The sequence below is a fragment of the Hesperophylax consimilis genome, chromosome 1 (genome assembly GCF_061612785.1).
Source record: "Hesperophylax consimilis isolate HC1 chromosome 1, BYU_Hcon_1.0, whole genome shotgun sequence".
Taxonomy (NCBI): domain Eukaryota; kingdom Metazoa; phylum Arthropoda; class Insecta; order Trichoptera; family Limnephilidae; genus Hesperophylax; species Hesperophylax consimilis.
In genome coordinates, this window is record NC_142836.1 from 21,983,574 (window position 1) to 22,001,456 (window position 17,883).

The 17,883-nt window shown below is 31.5% G+C and overlaps 1 protein-coding gene across 1 annotated transcript in view; it reads left to right on the forward strand.

Annotated features, from left to right (window-relative positions):
* Positions 1-9,586: 9,586 nt before the first annotated feature.
* Positions 9,587-17,883, forward strand: part of LOC149426447 (very long chain fatty acid elongase AAEL008004-like) — a 93,949-nt gene continuing 85,652 nt past the window's right edge. The window contains exon 1 of the mRNA XM_089651679.1: positions 9,587-9,793. The gene's annotated coding sequence lies outside the window, so the exon portion shown is untranslated. The remainder of the gene's footprint in view (positions 9,794-17,883) is intronic.

Here is a 17,883-nt window from a genome sequence, read left to right on the forward strand (position 1 = left end):
AAAAGTATACATACATACATATACCTATAACATGTTTTTTTTACGCAATCTTAATAATTATTATAAAATAATAATAAATTAGTGAGCGATTAATTGTTAAATTAATCTGCGCTTGTTTCAATGAACACAAAAGTTTTATATTCGTATCGATTTTTGACAGCGCAACCCGAAGTTCTTGGTCAAGACCTTTTAAGCATGGCTTATCATTTTTAATTAATACAAGCGTTGAAAAACTTTGCTTACATAAATATGTCGTTGAAAATGGAAGTAGTGTTAAAAATGCTTTGACGGAAATGTGAGGATATTCTTTTTTAACTTTAATTTAGAAAACATCTAATGGATCTTCGGAGAAGTGAAGTTTTAATGTCATGTCATTATTTAAATCTCTAAATTCCACTCGAATTTGCAGAGGCAGTGCTTCCGTAGAATTTATTGCATTGGTTGCAAAAGGATTTCGAATCCAATCGTATTGTTCCATATTAATGGAATAAAAATACTCACCAAATTTCTGCTGAAGCATACTTAAATGTTGTTGGGCCAGATCCACAGTTAATTGTTTGTTTTCAATTGTACTATGGTTGATCCTTTGGTACATTTCCAAACATCCTTTTTGCAACTCTTTCTGCCAAATTAAGTTATTAACTTCATTCAAATGCTCGAATATATCAGCCATGTATGCAAGTTTGGCTATCCAGTAATTATCATCGAGGTGCTTATATAGTTTGGGCATATTTTGATTTAAAAGAAACTCACACACCTCTTGACGAAGCTCAAACAATCTAGCCAAAACTTTGCCTCGGGATAGCCAACGAATTTCAGTATAAAACAATAAGGATTCATATTCGGCTCCCATTTTTGGACAGAGTATTCCAAAGATTCGCGAGTTTAGGGCTCTTGATTTAATTATGTTTACGATTTTAATGCATTCATTCATCGTGTTCAAAAGTTCCTCCGGTAAATTTTTGACCATCGATGCTTCTCGATGTATGCAGCAGTGTGTAAATTGTAACGTTGGATTTTTTTGTTTTACATAAGAGACAAAACCCGTTTTACTACCCGTCATTGCCGCAGTGACATCCGTGCAAACAGCAATTCAATTGCTCCATTTAATATAGTATATTTTAAAGAAATCATCGGTTACTTGAAAAAATTCTTCACCGGTAGTTCGCTCTGGAACCTCCTTACAAAATAAATAATGTTCTTTAATAAAGTCCTCGTCAACGAAAAGTACAATAGCTATCAACTATGCTTTATTTTTAATATCGGTTGTTTCGTTGATCTGAATCGAAAAATTTTCAGCCAATAACAGTTTTCTAATCAGTGTTTCTAATATATTGTGAATACGTCTTTTAACAGTATTTGCAGACAATGAAAAATAGACAATATTATGAAAAATATTTTGTACTTTCTACATAATGAAATATTGTAAAATGTCAAATACATTGAATTTGACCGCGGCACACCTGTGTCCCGCTCACGGCACACCAGTGTGCCACGGCACACCGGTTGCGGAGCACTGGTATAGAGGATAATAACTTAATATAAAAATCTCATAATAGTTTTAGGAAAATCTTGAGTACTGTATACACCACAGACGATATCATAAATATGATCAGAAAATGCGTAAACGGGGAAAATTAATCTTTGGAAATTCTTGTAGACCTGCCCAAGATCTTTTATACGATAGACCATAAAATCCTTTTCAGGAAACCTAAAACAATTGGGATGTCAAACACAACTCTAAACCTGTTAATAAGTTACATGTCAAAACGTTCACACTGTGTTAATATTGAAAAGCGAAAAAGTAAGCATCTCCCAATTAAATACAGTGTATCGGAAGGAAGTGTCTTAGGACCTTTATTATTTCTGATATATCAATAATATTTGCAACTTACATGTCATTGTATTTAATGAAAGTGATTTGATAACAACGTACAAGGATGCTGAGCTTGTCCTTCTGCTAAAATGGCTTAAGCAAAACTCACTGACACTTACTTAAAAATCTTCGATGGGACTCCCACATAAATAGCATTACAAAGAAACTCAAAAAGATCATGTAGTACTTTAGAAACATACGCAATATAATCAGTAAAAATGATCTGTGTAAAGTCTACTATGCTCTTTGCCGATCACGTAGATTATATTGGATTTAAAGGATAACATGAATACCCTACTGGCCAACACCTACCTCGCCTACGATACAAGCACGACAACTTCAAACCTACTGGACATCCCAAAATTAAATACATAGAAAAAGCATAATTACTAAAAAAAGTATAATGCTCCTTTAAATGAATAAAAACACCATGAGGATAAAAAGTTTAAAAACGACATCGAAATATGGCTAACTTAACATGAAGATAAGGAAATCGTTAAAATTATAAAATAAAATCAACATAACTGAAAGTCAACAAACATAATTTTTATTTTTATTTTGATAATTTAACATATATGAATATGAGGAAATAATGATGTAACAATTATACAACAACCTACAGTCCGCCTCGGAAAAGGAATACAGGAAAAGAAGGACTGGGAATAAAAACACATTTTTTTAATTCGTTAAATGTAAAAATATATCAAAAAAATAGATAGTACATTTTCATATTTTTAGGACTCAGAAATACCATTATCACGGAACTTATGAACAAGGGTAATTTATTTTGCAGCCCATTCAGTACGGTATCGTTATCTGGGGGGTTCTTAAAAATCATCATTGTTACCACTAACAATAATACAAACGATACTATAAAAAAATATACTAAGAAAAACTAAATTACTTCCAAAGAAACAATAATTTCAAACACTATCCCGTCCAAAGATATTAGAAGAACGAGATGTGCTACGAGCAGTTCATACTGTGTGGAATTGTTTGGCCGAGTGTCGCCGGTTTTGTTCACCAATACTACTGCAAACCTTCGCTTACGCTAAGGTATCCGCACTAATACATAGAACAGATTTCTGTACGTACACGTCCCGATACCGTTCAAAGTACCCTAATTAGGTAGTACTCCGGCTACGGTCCGGCGGCCAACATAGCATATCTCGTTCTTCTAATATCTTGGATCCCGTCCCACCTCGTATCAAAAATATATACAACAACATTGCATTACTCCAAAGTCTCCAAACTCATAAATCTCAGTAACAATATAAAATATACTCGATATATACTTCGATACCACCGTTACGTATAAAAATACTTTGTATAAAAATGAATAAAATTATTCAATGCATAGTTGGTAAAATTTCTCGTTAGCCATAACTGCTCTCAAGAAATCAATACGGGTTTAAAGAAAATAAGAGTATCTCAGATGTTACTAATGTATGTCAATCTTCTTAGACCTTTCTAAAGCCTTTGATACGATATCACACACTAAATTAATAAATAAACTTGAAAAAAACTGGCATTACGGGCAGCAAACTAAACTTTTTTATAAGCCACCTAAATGGACAAAAGCAATAAGTTAAAATAAATAACATACTTGGCAACTAGTGCTATAATAACCACGGTTTACCCCAAGGAAGCCTATTAATACCGTCGTTGTTACTGTTGTATATTAACGACTTACGCAACATATGCATACAAGGGAAAATTGTTAGTTTTGTTTTACTTCTGGAAGCTAACACATGGCTAGCTATTTACAAAAAAGCTGAAATGTTATATATAAGTAATGTAAAAAAGTGATTTGGATACAAATACTCTCACACTGAACACCGAGAAAACTAAATACTTCACATCAGGAATAAATATTACAGGTCAACCTCACGACGATGTCTCAATTATAATACACACATGTGCATTCCAGTGAATGTTGTCAATGCACTACTAAGATGAAGTACCTTGGCTTCACCATTGATCCATTCCTCAAATAGAATCTTCGCCCTCAAATAATTGCAGAGAAATAAGAAAAACCAGGCACTTTTTCAGAACGATACGAAACTTTCTCGACTTACAACACTTGAAAATGATTTATTATGCAGTCTGATAATCTATTATTGAGTATGATATCTTAGCACGGGGAGGTGGCACTTCATTTGCACTAGACCCAATCATGAAGGCACAGAAAACTACCATAAAAAAATCCTTAGGCTACCTCTAATTACAGACTCGAACTTAATCCTTAATTTTATGAATGTGTTTGACGTTCGGCAGATATCTGTTAAGATCTGCATGACAATCCCCACGCAGCTATGTACAAACATACATACATAAGACGCAAAAAATATTTAATTAATTTTTTTTTTAAATATATCTTTACAATAATTAACGATGTAAAAAATTACATAAAAATGCCTGTAATGCACACTGCTTTAAGTCAACGAATCTTTAGGTACCTTGCGACAAGATTTCTCAACATTCTTCCAGATAAAGACGATATAATGATTTGGATCTACTGTTTATGTATTATTATTTTCTTTATTTTATGTACTTAACTAATTTAAACCCCTTACTCACCATCCGCTTTGCAGGACTGCTTGCAGGACAGTATGTTGAACCGCCAACCGAATTATTATTATTCCGACGGGCCGACATAGGGAATAATAATAATTCGACTGGCTGTTTTGCCCAATCAAAACCCCAGCATGCTATCCTGCAAGTTGTCTTGCAAATCGGATCGTGATTTTTTGCTTTTTGATCTGAATCCAATCTGATCTTTGAATTTTTAGTTAGGGTTTAAAATATTAAATATAGTTTTATGTTTGTAAAAATAATGATGTGTTATGTATATAGTATGTATATTGAATTTGTATGTCATACTATGTTGAAATTTAAGTTATATTATTTTAGTTGGTCTTTATAAATATGATTATTAATTGTAAATTATTTACTAATGATCTGGGATTATAAATAATATCTTCAATAAAACACTATTCACTTTGATATTTTTTATTTATTTTTCCTTTTCATGTTTGTTTTCACTGCACAGGTTTTTTTAAAAATATTAATGACCAGTCTTTTTCTAAGCACCAGCACCAGCTTTCATTAGGGAAGAATATAATATTACACTTCGCAAAAATTGTATACTGAAAAAAAGTGTTGATCATATAGAATAATAATAAAAAAATACTGCCTAATTTTGAAAAAAAAATTAAAAATCTCCACCGTCATCTTTTTCCTTTGTCCCTTTCGGGTCGAGGACCTGTCGTTTCGAATAGGCACCTCCAGGCGTCCCTTTCTAAGTCAAAGGCTACCAGTCCATTGCGGGTCCTGTTTCTGGAGGGTGTCAGGACGAAATTATATGTAGTTTGTTTTATATTATTGGGAAAACCAATAGCTTACATTATTTTATAAGAAAATTCAAATATACAAAATAATTGAAACAATAATATGTTTTCACTGATGTTTCTAATTTATTAGAGAATCTAATCTGATATATCTTTATATAAAAATCACGTGTCCTTGAAAATCAAGGTATCGTACAAAAATTTTATGGAACTTTTTCAATCCTTTCTTTGTGCAATTCTACAGGTGTAAATTTTACGTACCAAACATTAGGAAAATACAAGTGAATAGAAATAAAGTACTTAATTTACACTTACTGGAATTACGCAGGAAAATAAATCGGTTTCTGATAGGTAAAGGAGTGCGTGCTAAATAAATTTCACGTAGGAAAAATATAAGACATGTAAGATTATTTTAACGTGTGTAAGTAACCCTAGTGGGTGTAATTATCTCCGTGTATAATTTCGTCCATTTGTAATTCCATTCGTGTGTAATTCTGGCAGTGTAATATCGGTACGTGCAATTAATGTTTGTGTAATTTCGTATCTGGAGTTGGTTTTCTCGGACAGCCCACTGAACAACTTTCTTCAAGAAATGCAGACAGTATTTTATGCATAGATAAGTCAATCAACATCTGAAATTTATTGTTAAAATAATTTGGAAAAATTTGTATCGTTATTTTTTTTTTCATCGTAAGGGGAACGGACTTTTTCATACAAAATTATTTGAGGCTAAAATACCGAACCAAACTGAGAAATTATTTTTTTTTATTCTAAAGATATAGTAAATATCTAGAATGGATATGTGCTACTTTATTTATTTGTAAATCAAATTATAAAATATGGGCCAAAAATATCGATTTTTCACGATTTTAAAGTTATTATTATTATTATTTGCGACTTAATGGTAATTACATAAAAAATTATCGTATCTTTCATACTATGTAAATATAATGAAATGTAAAATTAAAAATATGAATTTAAAAAAAATATATTTTGATTCGCTTAAATTCTATTTTTAAACGACCGATTTACGTTGGAATACAAATTTGTAGTATATATAAATTTTAAATTCAGACACAAAAAAACCTATTTTTACGATGTTTATATTTTAATCAATATTTCATTGTATTTACAAAGTAGATTAGGAAGAAAAAATATTTTTAAATTACCATTGAACACAAACAATGTCAAAGTTGCCACTAAAATCACGAAAAACTGAATTATTTAATGGCCTATATTTTCTAATTTACAACACAAATAAATAAAGCAGCATATATCCGTACAATATCATAAGTTATCTGACGTCCAGTTCCTTAAATGTCTCAATTTTTGCAGATTCTGTTATCAACATAATTATATTTAATAAGCAATTATTAGATTAATTAAAAAGCTTAAATAATTAAAAAAACATTGACAAAAGCTCTTAAAAGATATTTCCTTAGCAGTTTCATTAATGACTAACACAATCTTTCTCTGGTACTCCATAATAACACCTGCGTTTATTTATTTTAATGTATTTATTTTAATGTATTTTATTTATTTGCCTTGTCCTTTCTAATTTTGTCTTTCCCGAAATGAGTTTTATAAACTCATTGGGAATAATACATTATTAATTTGTTATCATTTTGTAATGTATTATCTAGAAATAAAAAAAATCCCTCATCCCGCTACAACCCCAAAACCTGTCTCCCACACTATCCATCCAGTATACTTATAAATACATATATTCTTGTATAATGCATTATATAGGTTATTACAGGGCTTCCCTAACTGTGAGTCGCGACGCCCCGGGGCGCCGCGGGATCATCCCAGGGGCGTCGTGAGGCAATCTTTATAGCGTCTTCCACACGCACCATCGACCTCACCATCAACACTTTCGACAGCAGAAGAAGAACAGTTAATAGAATTGTCCTGTGACTCCAGCCTTAAGCTGCAATATAATAAGGATAAGCTACTTGAATTTTGGATCTCAGTTTATCAAGAATATCGATCCATCAGCACTGCAGCGTTAAGGGTTTTATTACCGTTTGCAACATCATACTTGTGTGAGACAGGTTTCTCTGCAGTTGCAGTAATTAAGAATAAGTACAGATCAAAAATAAATTTAGAGGCAGAGACGAGAGTGGCGATTTCGAAACTTCAACCTCGTTTTGAGAAACTATGCTCAGAAAAGCAAGCACATCCTTCTCATTAATACCAAAGAAAAAAATTGCTTTTTTATCTTTCTTGTTTGCTTCCATTTTTGTTTTTATGTTGTGTTCTTTATTTTCTAATAAAAAATTTAGATACTATTTGGAGTTTTTCTGACAAATTGTTATTAGGTAACGTACCCATACTACGTGACCCGTTCAGGGGGGGGGCTTCAAAATACTACGCTTGGTACAAATGAGCGGCGGGGGGCTTAAATTTTTAGTCACCGGGGAGGGGGGGGGGCGTCGCAAAAATATGGCAACTTCCCAAGGGCGTCACAGTTGAAAAAAGTTTGGGAAGCCCTGGGTTATTACATTTGTTCTACTTCCATTTTTATATTTTTTTATACTTGTTACTTAGTTCGGCTATTAAATACGTTACTTAGTTCTGCTTTTTATATTTTAGTCTATATTCACTAAATACATAGTTGTATATTACCAATTCAACCATCTGTGAATATTTATAATTGGTCTGTTTCTTTTCCATCCTCTTTTATATATTAAATTAATATTTTTACTGTTTATATTCCTTAAAATGAATACATATAAACTAACCAACAAGGGAAGGTTGGCAGAAATGACGGACCGCCAAACAACTCTGTATTAACTCTGTATTTTCAGTGATCTCACAAATACCATTCTGTTATTCTGACATGTTGTTGGCCCGACTCAAATATTTAGTACCATTTCTTTCTCGGGTGTCTCCAACTTTTTCTGCCATTCACATTCGCGTCATTATATTCTCCTTACACTCCTTTCTTCGTTCGTTCGCTCTGCATGCCCAAACCACCAAAGCGTCCCTTTCTTAATCTTCTCGTTAAGCTTACATCAGCTTTACATTCTTTGCGAATATCCATAGTCTCAATACAAGAAAAGAATATTGTTAAATCGAAACTAGAACATGTGTAGTTTTGTAATGTCTTGAATTTTTTTTTACATTTACTAGAAGTCCCTAAGGAAACGGTCAGTTTAAAAAAAATCATCTTTATCACGAAGGTTACTGTTGTCTATGCGTAAAATATTTTATTGAATGACTTTTTTATATTTAATGATAAATTAATGTTTATAAGACAAGGTTTTATGCATAGCATAAAGGATAACAAATAATTATAAGCAAGTCGCCTTAAATATCAATACAAATTGAAAATATCTCCTGAGTAAAAATAAATGCCGCTAACGGGAATTGAACCCGTGCCTTCTGATGTCCGGTCAGGTGCTATGTAACCACTGAGCTATGTCGACTTATTTCCAACCCGCCAAATGATTCAATATGTACTAGTACCTCAATCAACAATTGCTGCTTGTTAATTTTTCCACCTGTAAACAACCAAATTTATTTTTGTAGGAAAGGCTTTGATAGTGCTTTGTTAGTAAAGTTATTGTTTACAGGTAGAAAAAAAATACAAATTTATATTATGAGCAGTCATTGTTGATAGAGGTACTAGTACATAATGAATTAGTTGGTTGGAAATAAGCCGACATTGCTCAGTGGTTTCAGAGCACCTGACTGGACATCAGAAGGCACGGGTTCAATTCCCGTTGGCGGCATTTATTTTAACTCTGAAGACATTTTCAATTTGTATTGATATTTCAGGCGACTAATTATTGCTTATAATGATTTTTTTTAGTTTTTATTATTCTGACACAGCTTACAAGTTTTTTATTAGCAAATCGCTTAATTTAGTTTCGGAATAGATACCTACAAATACGCTTCGAAAATTGAGAAATTTAAGCAATGAGTAAAACGAGTATATTTTCCTTGACGGTCCATGTGTGACATTTTCTAATTATGAGCCTACGTATGTGTTGTGATGATTACCAAATTATAAAATTAATCATTTCATATGCAAACAAGCGATAGAGTACCTAGATGCCTGTAATAGATAATAATAATAAGAGTTTTATTATTTTTTTTTTGTAACAAATAGATATAATGATATCCTCACTTGGATTTCCCTTGCTAAATAAACAAAATATTATTCAACAAATACAGTAAAATAAAATAAATAAAAATAAAGTTTAAAGTAAAACATTTTAATTAAGTTGCTGACTTTTGCCGCCACTATGCAGTTCTGCGTTAGTTCGCCACCTGCCCGCCAGAGCGCTGCTCATCACAGCCTACTATAAAATGTTTGCCGCTTTTTTAATGTGACATTTGATTTTGCGTTGCACTGCGGCGAGCTTCGCGAACGCATTTGTATACGCTGGTCAGATTTATTTTTGTTCTCTTTAAGTATTGAAGTGGTTTGAGTCTCGTGTCTAGGGTGAAAAAAAAATAGTTAAATATAAATCGGACGTGAAGCGGTGGTTTGGTTAACGTAAAACATTCATGGATGTAAATAATAAATTTTCATCAAGGGCGTCGTGTGGTTATACCGGTAAGTTATTACAATTATGTGGCTTGTTGTGCATTATTTTACCATTACTGATATATTATGTTTACCCTTCACATGTTGATAATGCTTTTTCGTTAGGTAAACATTTTTTTGCGTAGGTATCCGGTGTTATGAGAACTTTTAAAAATGCTTTTCGTCCGCTTTTCGCAAATTTATTTTGAAACACGAAAAGTTTTCTTTGTTCAAATAGTATTCTGCATATAAAAGGCAACCTCGGTGCATAAAGATTTTTGTATTTTTTTCGAAATTTTCCAGAAAAAATGTTTTTTGCCTATTACAACATTCACGCTTTCGGGACATTATCAGTCGACTAATTTTCAAGTTTTGCCCAAATATACGCAGGCTGAATTTTTATATATTAAGATCAGTTTATCAGATTAATCAATAGTTTAATTTTCAAATCCCTTGTTGCGAGAAACACTTTGCTTGTATATTTCAATTTGGGAAGAACAAGTTTTATTGTTTAGAGATTAAAAGTTGTAATATGAAAATAATGCGTAAACATACCTAAGAGTTTTTTATTTGTATTTTTCAAAACCTTGAAAACCGTCAAGTGACCCTTCTGATTTTCACCAAATTTAAAGAAATAAATAATTAAGCATGTTACTAAAATGTTTTTTTTATCTTTTGTATTTGCGAAGGAATAGTTTTTACGAAAAATGTCAACAGCCGATATAAATGTTGTGACAAAAACAAAGAGTGATGAGATATATTTCATCTAAATAATGACACCATAACTCGCTATTTGTGCATTATTAAGACTTAGTTAGTAGCTGCGTGTACAAATGCGTCTGGTTCGCACCCAGGCACCTTTCAATTCAATTCATTTCTTCTGTTAGCTAGTCCTCCATCATTACACAAGCAACATGTGTCGCTTCTATTGGTGGTAGGAGTTTTTCATATATTATCAGTTTATTCAATAAATGAATGATTGTCTTTCTTTAAAAAACATAAAAAAAGTGTTAAAGCAATTTCGGTTAAATTTGTATTTCTTTCCACAACTTTGTAAATCGTTTTTTTCTTAAAAAGTATTAATACGTGCATTAAGGATTATGGGCGTCCTATTTACCTAATTTTGTACATCATTGTTCACTTCGGTGGTCTACTTCGAAATAATATTGGATCCTGTACATCTGGCACTAATAGGATGAACCGCTTTTTTCATGATTTATCTTCTTATCTACAATTATTATTTTAACATATCGTGCTGAATTCTAAACCCGACTTATAACAGTATAAAACGTGATATGGGGATCATCATCGAAATCTTCTCTCTCTAGAGAATATCCGAAATTCCAAACGTGATATATTCCGCAACAATGTGTGTTTCATTTTTTTCGGAAACCGACATGACACAGTAAGAATGTACGTTTTATATATTTGATAATTTTATTCATAGCTTCTTTTAACAATGGAAAAATCTAGGATAGAGGTCAATATTAAATGATCAATAGGTTTAAAAAAAAATAATGATTGCTGTTCAATCGATTTCCATCGCTCATTGATTTTCCAATGATTTTGCATAACTAGTATTTACTTTATTGGCAATAGAGGAAGTTTTAATTAATTTACTTGAGAACTAAAATTTTTTAATTATTAAGTTTGTTAATAGTTCTTAGAAAATATTGTTAGATATATAATATATATTTATTATAAACAATTGCGCAGTGTCCTATTAGGTCACGAAGATTTATTTATCAAAATATTTTAATAAACAGTCAGTTTAAAAATAATATTATTAACTTTATAAGAATTCAAAACATTCTTCGTCATTCTTTACTTAACTATTAAGGATAAATACCTTCGTGAGATCTGCAATAAGGAAAAAAGGATATTCTTCTTCAAATAATTTAAATGAATAATATTCGATTCACCCTAATCGACCATGTTATGCAAAAGCTATCCAACCAACAATTTTCAAAAATTGACAATTTTATGAATAAATTTAAATTAAATTTAAAATGATTAAAACGTCAAATTTTTAAAAAAATGTGGTTTGCATAACATGGTCGATTGGGGTGAATCGAATATTATTTATTTAATTTTTTTTTTCTTCGTCAATAGTGATTTCATTTACTGAAGACAAACAGACGAAAACCCAACATTGGAAACATCCACGTGGGTTGATAGCTTTCTGCACTTTTCACATAAAAAAAAATTAATCCAAAAAACATTGTGGTTCGCTTGAAGTCGACTTTGAACTAGAAGAAAAAAAAAACAAATTTCTTGAAATTTTCTAACCGGTAAAATTATTATTGACGAAATCATAAAGATTTTAAGCAATACATAATGCTTTTTTATTGTATATAATATATAAAAAAATATATTACAATTTAACACAGTGATGTAATATATTTTTAATTCCGCAAATATTCAAATACGATCATCTCAACTGCTTTTGCATAACAGGTTTATGCATAACTTGGTTCACTTACAACTACTAATCTTTATTATTTCATCTCTCCATTTCACAAACACACCTTTATTTCATTTGTCTAAGGCGATATTCCATATCCGTTAGTGTTTAATCTATATGGATATGAAACTATCGTTTTAATTATGCATTCTCATACATCTAACGGTTCTTCAAAACAATAATAAATCTTCCATACACGTGGGTAGATCTTAAAAAAATATTTGGCTTGATGCTACATAAATCGATAAATTTCCTGTTTTTGTTGGAATGCGACTTGCCCCCGTATTATTACCATTTCATTGAATGCTAAATACGTCACATTTACTGGCGGGCATGTAAATGTTAAGCATTGTTTTTTAAACAAATGGCACTTAAGGCGATGCACTACGTCGTGTAATATTTTAAATTGAGCCACTATCAATAACAACCCTTACGTAGATGGCGATAAGGTTTAAATTCCCGCTTAACACCATCCGCCTGTTTTGATTTATGCAAGAAAAAAACATGGCCAAAAAGTGCCTTTTATTTTATTTTGTAGATGTTCAGGCATAAATATTTTTTTTTTTTCGACCTTTTTTTAAATAACTTAATTTTCCACATTCTACAATAAAATCATAACCGAAAATGTGTTCGTAAATAGGAGATTTTGAACTTTAAAGCAGTTTTCATAGGCCTTTACATTATTTTTTTCTGGGCTTATAAAAAGATTTATCTAAAAAATACTCGATTATTTCATAGGCCACGATGTATTCTACTCGCAGTATTTGATTAAAGTATCTGAAACATTTCTAGGCGACCAAATTTTCAAACCAAAAACACATGATTTTGCATTACTACGTACGGCATCGCCTTAATCTCGTGTTATTGAAAATTACGTTTTTGGTATAATTATATTTAAAAGTTTTTTTTGTCTTATTTATCTCAGAAATCGGGGAGGGTGGTAAGCGAGTGGTCACGAGCTCCATACTATACATAGAATATAAAATAAAAATTTTAAGATAGCACATATAAGAGAAAATAAATAAAATACATACAAGAAAATAATAATAAGAGAGAAAATGAAAATAAAGTTAAACTTTTGGACATCTATGACATCAAGAATTGGCTTCATTGCTTGCATATGGCATACTGAATATTAGTCAGTGGCGTATGAATGTCGTAAAGTCAACTTTGGGCAGGTCTAAATCACAAAATCTTTTAGAAATTTTGCTATATATAGAGAATAACGAGAGTTTTTTTCATTAAAATTTGAATAAACATGAATGAATAAATCAACTTAAATAAGAACCCAACTAATTATACAGTACAGATTTGATACATTGACAGAAAGACAAAAATGTAAGGTCAAAATTATAATTTTAATAAAATTTAATACCGCAAATTTATACATATCTATTAGGATGTTTGTGCAGGTGGCCAAAAAAGGAAATAAGGAAAAAAAATGTTATTGTTTTGAATCCACAATGTCTACAGCAGAGACGCCCCCGACTGCATCTGCGTGGATCTATACACTTAAAATTCAATTATTCTAAAATACCTATTCGATAATTTTTATACACATATTATTATGCCTTCCTGTCAAACTAGATACAAGCAATAATAATTATTATACGACGAATTTCCAGCCAACCAACTATTTACTTAATACGGTATTATTGAATGCATCAATTAGGGAAAGTACGATAATTGAATTTGAGATGAACTTAACGTTAAATTCGGCCAAAATACCTACACGATATATGCTACAAGATGCAGTTGTCGGACTAATTTTCATCTTGATCTCATTACCTTCCGTTTGTCCAATAGAATATTGGACTATATAAAATGCCTTTCCCACGTTACGTTTTCGATGGTGTACCCAATTAAAATTTAAAGATAAAACTTTATTTGCTTGTACATACCTTCTATGATTTGTTTTAGCGTCTACGAAAACCCGTTTCTGCCTGAATCTCTTTATAAATATTAAATATTAGCTGTACCCTGTGTGGCTAAGACTGCCTGTGCAGATAGAAAAATAATAGCACTGTTTACAATATATATGTTTGTCCAATAGATAACGCCTTTTAAAAATAAACATGTATTTAGATCGCTCACAGATGACATCTAAATTTAAGATTTTTAACAAACGAACATTTTTATTTAAACATATATATAGAGATTATCTTTTCTAAGTGGTTGTGCCGTAAAGTGTAAATACTCATAAGACCCCATGAAGAGAATGATAAAATCTTAACATAAATACGATTTTTTTTGTGAGAATTTCTTCGAGATTCTCATGTACCATCTACATTTGCTTACACCTCACCAAAAATAATTAAACTTTTACCGAACGTATGAATACGTTTTTATTTTGAGGACAATTTAATTTGAATTAATAAAACATAAGAGTCCCTGACCTTCAATGGTCCGAAGTCGTTCCGATCTATTGGAATGTTGCAAAAAATAATACTTATAAGGAAGTATCTCATAAACCGAAACGCATTCCATTTCTCTTTGATGATTGATAGGAGTTTTAATTTTACGATACAATTGATTACTAATTAATAGGCAAGAACAATAAATTAATGCTCGATTATATTTTGACGAAGTGAATTGAAATCACAAATCGATGTAATTTGCAGTGGCGGTTTTTCACGGGAACAATAGGGACCATCCCCATCAGATATACCCGAAACCTACTAAAAGAAAGAAAATAAAAGTCGATGGTGTCTGTCCTTTGCTGAGTCAGTGCGCATAACCTGGGCAAAGCACGCACATGGGAATATTCAGAGGCGTCCCAGCATTTGGGTACATCCTCGAATTTCTTTCTCGATCTAGACAATCTGGTCGGGAATCGAGCGCATTCGAATTAAATTAGTTGATAATCTTACGACATATCGCGTTATTTTTATTATTTTGTATTTTGAAATGATATCCATTCTACATGGTAGATCTTAAGAGATTTAATTTAATTTAGACATTTAAATTAGGTGTACCTACAATTTGTCCATGTCCATGTTAGAGAAAGTTTAGGCACTCTCCGGGTAGCGAGATTTCAATACAGTACACGTAAAAATGTCGGCCCCACGATCGAAGATGTACCTGCAACTAGTCACATGCTACACGGACCTGCATTTTTAATCGTTCGTATTTTATATATGTACATATAAACCTGTATTATAAACTAATCCGGTGATAAATAAACAATAATAATTGGAGATAACACAGGCTACATAATACTTAATTATGACTGGCATAGCACGCAAGCAGTGGGCATCGTCCCAATTCGAAAACAACTATTGCTATCCATGTATTTGGAGAGTGCCGGTAATCAATTTGATTAATTTTTGTCGTTTTAATAATCTAAACATAAATTTTTGTGGTGTATTAATTCCGTTTAACCAATTTCTTTTTATTATTTATCGGATTTTCTTTGAGCGGACGTATGTATTTTAATGGCACATTCTCACGGAAGTAGGTCAGTAAATATACTTTTAATTGAATTTAACGAAAACTGATTTATTGGACATTAGTTTTCATTTTGGTAAATGAAACAAACAAATATACAGTTTTTCAAAAAAAATATTCACTGGAAAACTGACCTTGAATCAGTATCAATTAGCTTGGATAAGCTCTACCTACCAAAATGTGCTTTCCTTTGTCAACTTCTTATCTTATGAATAAAAATATATACTGAATGAGTATTTAAATGTGTTTCTGGACTCACCTGGACTGTATAAAACATTGTTTATCAGATTTACTGAAAGATTTTATTTATTTAATCTAGCTTTCTCTCTATCGATCGAGGTATAAGGCTATCGACTAGCTAGCTGGAGGCCGAGGGTTCAAATCCCGGTAAAAAAGTAAATTTTATTTGATTCATTTATGTTATTTCTCAATTTAATCATTAAAAATAATATATGGTATATTTGCAGCATAATCCGGAGTGGAAAATACTCTCAGTATCGCCCTTGTGTAAAACCACCATTAAGAATTGAAACGTTGCTTGAAATGGCTTTAGCCGTATTTGGTGGCCAGATCTGAATAGCCAGGTACTTCCCGGCCTTCATCTTCTCCACCTCCTTCCCCTCCCCACTACCTTCAGCCTCACAACATACCCAGATTGGGGATGCCATAGTCTCACTGGCTCCAGAAGGTTGGGAGCAGTTGAGACTGTTGAAAAAAAAACTAAACGAAATATTTTCAATTTGATGAAAAATAAAATATTTTTATTTTTATTTTTAAATTGTTGAATAATGATAATAAAGTCCTTACAAAACAATAACCGGATTCTCATCGCTAGGTACTTCAAATCGGTACTATGTAATGTGGTAATAAATCTAATTTAAACATTAGCATATTTTAAGACATTAATCTGGTTTCTAGTAGAATAAGGCACGTGAGAAATATACAATGTATTTACTACCTATTGCCCACTCACCTGTGAAGAAGATAGAATAATAGATTCATAAAATGTAGGCATAAAACAAGTTTCTTCAATTTGTTACGCCGTGAGCTATGAATATTAAATTACCCATTCATCTGTTTATAGTTTTGCCAATCTCACCAATATCATCACGTTAATTCTTAAACAAAGCGGGGTCAGACATTATGAGGGTTTTCCTTCTCATATATATTTATTTATTTTACGCCTATATTACGCTTTTACATTTATATAACAATATTTACGAAATAATACTCGCAAATAGTGCAGTAAACGACTGTTTAAAACACTTGCACAAAAATAAAAATATTTTTGAATTTGATCCACACAGTATGTAGGTACAAAATATAAAAAATCCAAAATATATTTTTTCTTTCAGCCGAAAAAATACTGTTAATGTGTTAGTCAATTTAAATAGCTTTATCAAAACATTCCCCTACTTGATGAAAAAATCTTCAATAAGGTATGCTTACATATTGGAATTGATGTACCAAATATATCAAAAACATCGTAGTATTTGTTTCCTAGCTGTTGAATCCGTGGCATAGGAGTGTAATATTGGGACTTTGTTGTAGAATTGCTACAATAATATGGTAGGTACTGTCTTGTAACTGACCTGCTTGGAGTATGAAAAGAGATTACATATAATAAATCAGGGGTATCAAACATTGAATTAATGATTTTATACAAACAGGTTAAATCACAATAATTCTACGATCAGATAATTTTATTAAATTTAATGAACAAAGTACGTTATCGTAATTAAGGTTTTCTCTAGGATTGCCCATTTTAAAATTTACAAAGCTTAAAAATTTATTTTGGATTCTTTCAATCGCATGTGAATGAACCTCATAATTTGGGAACCAAACCGTGAAATTGTATTCTATATGACTCTTTACTAGTGACATATATATTTTTTTTACAGTATTGACATTATTGAAATCACCAGATACCCTTAAAATAAATCCAAACATTTTCAAAGCTTTATTGGTTATTATTTCTATATACTTGATAAAGTTGAGTTTCGTGTCAAACCAAATACCTAAGGCATTAATTTCCGAGACAGATACTAACTACATATTATATATACATATATAGATTTATAACGGGTATGGATTGAATGTGAAGGTAGTCAAAACATGATGTTGGTATAACCCGGTACACTTGCCAAGGCGCCTAGGAGACAAGAACCTGAGGCCTAATACCTAGCGTCTATCACAGCGTCCTTGAGGT